At 37.1% G+C, this 7,964-nt stretch overlaps 1 non-coding gene across 1 annotated transcript; it reads right to left on the bottom strand.

Annotated features, from left to right (window-relative positions):
- Positions 1-6,183: 6,183 nt before the first annotated feature.
- Positions 6,184-6,287, bottom strand: LOC112718644 (small nucleolar RNA R71). The gene has a single exon (XR_003160975.1). It is a non-coding gene; the product is annotated as a small nucleolar RNA R71 (small nucleolar RNA).
- Positions 6,288-7,964: the final 1,677 nt, after the last annotated feature.

Genomic DNA, 7,964 nt, shown 5'->3' with positions numbered 1-7,964 from the left:
GAATCTCTTGTGACCATGGATTTGTAGCAGTGAAGAACAGAGATCAACTTTTTCTTTGAATACCATTTTCGGATAGAACAGAGAGTAGGGAAGAAAGGATGAAGATATGATGCATGCAAGATGAGATGGATTACTTTTCTTATGCTTGATTTGGATTAGATTTTCTGCTTTAGCTTCTGTGATTCAAGCTTAGATTTTCTCTTTCTTGCTTCTTTGGTTACTGGGTTATGGAAGAAGCTTTTCTTCTCTTTCTCTTTCTTACTTTACTGAAGTCTTGATGTGACTTGATTAGAGAGGTGAGGAACGTTGCTTTGGTTGGAGCAAGATGGTGGGAAATTGAAAACAATTTCAAGCTTGGATCAGGTTCTTCTCTGTTTGGCCCGTGGTGCCTTGCTATGCTTCTTTGATGAATTTGTTTGATATGAATGACTTGGGCTTGTCTTTATTCACACTTTCCATTCAGCCCATTAGCTTTGTTTTGTTATTTATTCAACTTGGGCTGCCAAAAATGAATTATGGCCTGCAACATAACATAAATAATTAGCAATGTGTACTTATTAATTTAACAACTCTAATTATTTATTTTGCCAAAAATAATGTTTGTCATCATTAATTAATTTAGTTAATTTCTTAACTCAACAATCTCCCCCTTGTTGACAAACATGATCTAAGCAATAAGCAAAAGAGACGAGTTTGAGTAAGGTTTAGAAACTCCCTTTGATTTTTGTCATTTGCTTTTGTGTTGCTCCCCCTTTTCCTTTTCAAAAATTGCTCCCCCTGGATTTATGCTCTTCTCTTCTTTCCTATTTACATATGCTTTTATGGAACTAAACAGATGCTATGTACCAACCAAAAGTATAGCAAACGGTGACAGTTTAAATGGCCAAAAAAAAGTTTTTAATACATCAGGGTCAGAGTCAGATAGCAACATATCATAAAGCAAGTTTCCAACCTCATTCACAACAGTTCACAATATCAAACAAAGTTCACAAAAAACAGTAATCAGGTGTAATCAAATGCAACTTTAGTCAGAATAGCATATCAGCTATTGCTATTGCTCCTATTACTCCCCCTTTTGTCATCAAGGGCGGATAAATAAAAGACCAACAAAAGAAAGTGTTGTACCCTGCAGAAAAGAGTTAGAGCTCATAACAAAGTACTAAATAAACTGTCAAAAGTGCAGCAAAATTAAAAGTTATTACAGTCATCCAAAATGAAACAGTGCAAAAGTAACGAAAGGAACAGAAAACATGAGACAAAAAGAGAGCAGCAGCAGCAGTTTTCATGAGACAAATCTTAGGCATCAGAACCATCCCCCTCCGAAGCAGCTTCCTCTTCAACATCGGTGGCAATGTCTTCATCATTATTAATGTTATCAATGAAGGTCATGAGCACAGCCACTCTATCTCTTGATTTCTTCAGGAAGTTCTCATGCTTGCTAGCTAGCTTCCTTTGTTCCTTGCTCATGGCAATTAAGTGATTTGATTGTGAAACAAACTCTTGAGAAACAACCTTGACTACATTTAGCAGAGCAGATTTCATCCCAGTGGAAATAGAAGTACCTTCAGTGGAGGGAGGAGGAGAGTCATCTGGGATGTATTCTTCATCATCATCATCATCTAGAACCACTCTCTCAGATCGAGTTGGTCCTTTTTGCTGTTTCACTGAACCACCCCCTTTTAGGTATGAATGTTTATTTTCATAAGCCTCATTTGACAAGTCAACACCAAAAGTCTCAAATATGCAAGTCAAAAACATGCCATCAGGTAGTGCTTTATCCTTCACACTTCTAACAGAATCAAACATGTATCTAGCCATCAAATAGGCAAAAGAGATTTCTGTTTTAGTGATTAGGGCATACAAAACAAGTGTGTCCGAGTAAGAAACCCTTTGATATGAACCACTTTGAGGAATTAAAATGTGGTTGATAATACGATGCAACTGAGCACGTTCATATCCTAGGGCTTTGTGAGTGGGTGTGATGCCATCAATTAAAGAAACATGTTCACAAATGTGAGCAAGAGCATCATGGTACGAGATACGAACACCTTCATCCCACTTCACAGATGTATAAGCACACGGCCCTACATCAGTGTACTTCAAGGATTCACTGATTGTCTCATTATTCAAGATAATGTCTCTGCCCTTAACATAAGAATGCACAGTTCCTTCATGGTAAGTCATGTTTGCATAAAATTCTTTGACTAACTTAGGGTAAACTAGTTTTTTGATTTTGAAAAGGTGATTCCAGTCTAAAAATTCCAGATTTTCAATGATGAGCGGATAATTTATACGCTTTTTGGCATTGTTTTTAGGTAGTTTTTAGTAAGTTTGGGCTACTTTTAGGGATGTTTTCATTAGTTTTTTTGTTAAATTCACATTTCTGGTCTTTACTATGAGTTTGTGTGTTTTTCTGTGATTTCAGGTAAATTCTGGCTGAAATTGAGGGACTTGAGCAAAACTCTGAAAAAGGCTGACAAAAGGACTGCTGATGCTGTTGGAATCTGACCTCCCTGCACTCGAAATGGATTTTCTGGAGCTACAGAACTTCAATTGGCGCGCTCTCAATGGCGTTGGAAAGTAGACATCCAGAGCTTTCCAGCAATATATAATAGTCCATACTTTATTCGGAGATTGATGACGTAACTTGGCGTTGAACGCCAAGTTCATGCTGCTGTCTGGAGTTAAACGCCAAAAAAACGTCATGATCCGGAGTTGAACGCCCAAAACACGTCATAACTCGGAGTTCAACTCCAAGAAAAGCCTCAGCTCGTGGATAGATCAAGCTCAGCCCAAACATACACCAAGTGGGCCCCGGAAGTGAATTTATGCATCAAATGCTTACTCATGTAAACCCTAGGAGCTAGTTTATTATAAATAGAACATTTAACTATTGTATTAGATGTCTTTTGACCACGTTTCATCTTTGGTCTCAGTTTTGTATTATTCTTCATCTTAGGAGGCCATTGAGCACGTTTTAGGGGGCTGGCCATCCGGCCATGCCTGAACCTTTTACCTATGTATTTTCAACGGTGGAGTTTCTGCACACCATAGATTAAGGGTGTGGAGCTCTACTGTACCTCAAGTATTAATGCAATTCTATTTTCTTTTATTCAATTCTCTCTTATTCTTATTCCAAGATATTCATTCGTACCCAAGAACATGATGAATGTGATGATTAAGTGACGCTCATTATCATTCTCACTTATGAACGCACGTGATTGACAACCACTTCCGTTCTACATGCAACAGAGCTTGAATGTTTATCTCTTAGATTCCCCAACAGAATCTTCGTGGTATAAGCTAGATAGATGGCGGCATTTATGAGGATCCGGAAAGTCTCACCTTGTCTGTGGTATTCCGAGTAGGATCCTGGGAATTCGGAAAGTCTAACCTTGTCTGTGGTATTCCGAGTAGGATTCCGGTAATGAATGACTGTGACGTGCTTCAGACTCGCGAGTGCTGGGTGTTAGTGACAGACGCAAAAGAATCAAGGGATTCTATTCCAGTAGGAGCAGGAACCAACTAGGGATTAGCCGTGCTGTGACAGAGCGCGTGAGCGTAGTTTTCACTGCGAGGATGGGATGTAGCCTTCGGCCAGGTGAAGCCTCCAGACGATTAGCCATGCGAGTGACAGCCGCAGAGGATCATTTTCCCGAGAGGATTCAAAGTAGCCATCGTCGAACGGTGAACCCCTATACACAGCTTGCCATGGAAAGGAGTAAGAAGGATTGAGTTGAAGCAGTGGGAAAGCAGACGTTCTTGAGCCATACAGTATCTCCATTCGCTTATTTGAAATTCCCACCAATGAATCTGCATAAGTACTCTATCCCTTTTATTATTTCTATTTTCTTATTTCTATTTTCGAAAACCCATAAATCAATTTAATCTGCCTAACTGAGATTTACAAGGTGACCATAGCTTGCTTCATACCAACAATCTCTGTGGGATCGACCCTTACTCGCGTAAGGTTTATTACTTGGACGACCCAGTACACTTGCTGGTTAGTTGAACGGAGTTGTGTCCACCCGTGCCAATTTCAAATTCCATAAAAGTACAACTTAAAGAATAGTGATCACAATTTCGTCCACCAAGTTTTTGGCGCCGTTGCCGGGGATTGTTCGAGTATGGACAACTGACGGTTCATCTTGTTGCTCAGATTAGGTAATTTTCTTTTCAAAAACTTTTTCAAAAACTTTTTGAAAAATTTTTCTTTTCTTTTTCGTTTTTCCAAAAATGTTTTTCGAAAAAATTAAAATAAAAATACAAAAAAATTAGAAAATCATAAAAATAAAAAAATATTTTGTGTTTCTTGTTTGAGTCTTGTGTTAATTTTTAAGTTTGGTGTCAATTGCATGCTTTTAAAATTTTTCTTGCATTTTTTTTCGAAAATCTCATGCATTCATAGTGTTCTTCATGATCTTCAAGTTGTTCTTGACAAGTCTTCTTGTTTGATCTTGATGATTTCTTGTTTTGTGTTGTTTGTTGTTTTTCATGTGCACTTTTGCATTCATATTTTCCATGCATTAAAGATTTCTAAGTTTGGTGTCTTGCATGTTTTCTTTGCATAAAAAATTTTTCAAAATTATGTTCTTTATGTTCATCATGATCTTCAAAGTGTTCTTGGTGTTCATCTTGACATTCATAGCATTCTTGCATGCATTCATTGTTTTGATCTAAAAATTTCATGCATTGAGTATTTTTGTTGTTTTTCTCTCTCATAATTAAAAATTCAAAAAAAAAATATATCTTTTCCTTATTTCCCTCCAAATTTTCGAAATTTTGGGTTGACTTGGTCAAAAATTTTTTAAAATTAGTTGTTTCTCACAAGTCAAGTCAAAATTTCAATTTTAAAAATCTTATCTTTTCAAAATCTTTTCCAAAAATCATATCTTTTCCATTTTTTATTTTTATTTTCGAAAATTTTAAAAATTATTTTTCAAAATCTTTTTCTTATCTTTTATACCATATTTTCGAAAATTAGCTAACAATTAATGTGATTGGTTCAAAAATTTGAAGTTTGTTACTTTCTTGTTAAGAAAGGTTCAATCTTTAAAATTCTAGAATCTTATCTTGTAGTTTCTTGTTAGTTAAGTCATTTTTAAAATTAAATCTTTTTCAAAATATCTTTTTCACATATTTCTTTTTTATCTTTTATCTTATCTTTTTCAAAAATTTTATCTTTTTCAAAATTTGATTTCAAAATATCTTATCTAACTTCTTATCTTCTTATCTTTTTCAAATTTGATTTCAAATCTTTTTCAATCAACTAACTAACTTTTTGTTTGTTTCTTATCTTTTTCAAAACCACCTAACTACTTTTTCCTCTCTAGTTTTCGAAAATATCTCATCCCTTTTTCAAAAAAAAAATTCTTTTTGTTTTAAATTTTAATTTTAAACTTATCTTATCTTTAATTTTCGAAAATTACTAACCCCTTTTTCAAAATTATTTTCGAAATTTCCCCTCTCTTTTCTCCTTCTATTTAACTATTTAATTACTAACACTTCTCTTCACCTCCCTTCATCTAAAATTCCGAATCCCCATCTCCATTCTTCTATCCCCTTTCTTCTTCTACTAACATAAAGGAATCTCTATACTGTGACATAGAGGATTCCTCTTTCTTTTCTTGTTTTCTTCTCTTTCATATGAGCAGGAACAGGGAAAAAGGCACTCTTGTTGAAATTGATCCAGAACCTGAAAGGACTCTGAAGAGAAAATTAAGAGAAGCTAAATTACAACAATCCAGAAACAACCTTTCAGAAATTTTCGAACAAGAGAAGGAGATGGCAGCCGAAAATAATAATAATAATGCAAGGAGAATGCTTGGTGACTTCACAAAGCCAACGTCCAAGTTTGATGGAAGAAGTATCTCCATTCCTGTCATTGGAGCCAATAACTTTGAGCTGAAACCTCAACTAGTTGCTTTAATGCAACAAAACTGCAAATTTTATGGACTTCCATCTGAAGATCCTTATCAGTTTTTAACTGAGTTCTTGCAGATCTGTGAGACTGTAAAGACGAATGGAGTTGATCCTGAAGTCTACAGACTCATGCTTTTCCCTTTTGCTGTAAGAGACAGAGCTAGAATATGGTTGGATTCACAACCTAAGGATAGCCTGAACTCCTGGGATAAGCTGGTCACTGCCTTCTTGGATAAATTCTTTCCTCCTCAAAAGCTGAGCAAGCTGAGAGTGGATGTTCAAACCTTCAAACAAAAAGATGGTGAATCCCTCTATGAAGCTTGGGAAAGATATAAGCAGTTGACCAAAAGATGTCCATCTGACATGTTTTCAGAATGGACCCTATTAGATATATTCTATTATGGTCTCTCTGAATTTTCGAAAATGTCATTGGACCATTCTGCAGGTGGATCTATTCACCTGAAGAAAACGCCTGAAGAGGCTCAAGAACTCATTGACATGGTTGCAAACAACCAATTCATGTATACCTCTGAGAGGAATTCCGTGAATAATGGGATACCTCAGAAGAAAGGAGTTCTTGAAATTGATGCTCTGAATGCCATATTGGCTCAGAACAGAATGTTGACTCAACAGGTCAACATAATCTCTCAAAATCTGAATGGATTGCAACATGCATCCAACAGTACCAGAGAGGTAGCTTCTGAAGAAGCTTATGATCCTGAGAACCCTGCCATGACAGAGGTTAATTACATGGGTGAACCTTATGGAAACACCTATAATCCATCATGGAGAAATCATCCAAATTTCTCCTGGAAGGATCAACAAAAGCCTCAACAAGGCTTTAACAATGGTGGACGCAATAGGCTGAGCAATAGTAAGCCATATCCATCATCTTCTCAGCAACAGACAGAGAATTCTGAACAAAACACTTCTAATTTAGCCAATATAGTCTCTGATCTGTCAAAGGCCACTTTCAGTTTCATGAATGAAACAAGATCCTCCATCAGAAATCTGGAGGCACAATTAGGCCAGCTGAGTAAGAAAGTCATTGAAACTCCTCCCAGTATTCTCCCAAGCAACACAGAAGAGAACCCTAAAGGAGAGTGCAAGGCCATTGATATACTCAACATGGCCGAATACACAAGGGAGGAGGAGGACGAAAATCCTAGTGAGGAAGACCTCCTGGGACGTCCTTCAAGCAAGAAGGAGTTTCCTATTAAGGATCCTGAGGAATCTGAGGCTCATCTAGGGACCATAGAGATTCCATTAAATCTCTTTCTGCCATTCATGAGCTCTGAAGACTATTCTTCCTCTGAAGAGGATGAAGATGTGACTGGAGAGCAAGTTGCTCAATATTTAGGAGCTATCATGAAGCTAAATGCCAAGTTGTTTGGTAATGAGACTTGGGAAAGTGAACCTCCCTTGCTCATTAGTGAACTAGATACTTGGATTCAGAAAACTCTACCTCAAAAGAAACAAGATCCTGGCAAGTTCTTAATACCTTGTACCATTGGCACCATGAGCTTTGAAAAAGCTCTATGTGATCTAGGGTCAGGGATAAATCTTATGCCACTCTCTGTAATGGAAAAGCTAGGGATCATTGAGGTACAACCTGCCTTGTTCTCATTGCAATTGGCAGATAAGTCATTGAGACAAGCTTATGGAATAGTAGAGGACGTGTTAGTAAAGGTTGAAGGCCTTTACATCCCTGCTGATTTCATAATCCTAGACACTAGGAAGGAAGAGGATGATTGCATCATCCTTGGAAGACCTTTCCTAGCCACAGCAGAAGCTGTGATAAATGTCAACAGAGGTGAGTTAGTCCTTCAATTGAATGGGGACTACCTTGTGTTTAAGGCACAAGGCCACCCCTCTGTGACAAAAGAGAGTAAGCATGAAGAGCTTCTCTCAGTTCAGAGTCAAGAAGAGCCCACACAGTCAAACTCTAAGTTTGGTATTGTGAGGCCACAACCAAACTCTAAGTTTGGTGTTAAGACCCCATATCCAAACTCTAAGTTTGGTGTTGGGACTACACTAACATT

This window comes from Arachis hypogaea, chromosome 10 (assembly GCF_003086295.3).
Source record: "Arachis hypogaea cultivar Tifrunner chromosome 10, arahy.Tifrunner.gnm2.J5K5, whole genome shotgun sequence".
In the NCBI taxonomy this organism is placed as follows: Eukaryota; Viridiplantae; Streptophyta; class Magnoliopsida; order Fabales; family Fabaceae; genus Arachis; species Arachis hypogaea.
The sequence above is the reverse complement of the archived record's forward strand: the minus strand, read 5'-3'. Positions and strand labels throughout refer to the sequence as shown.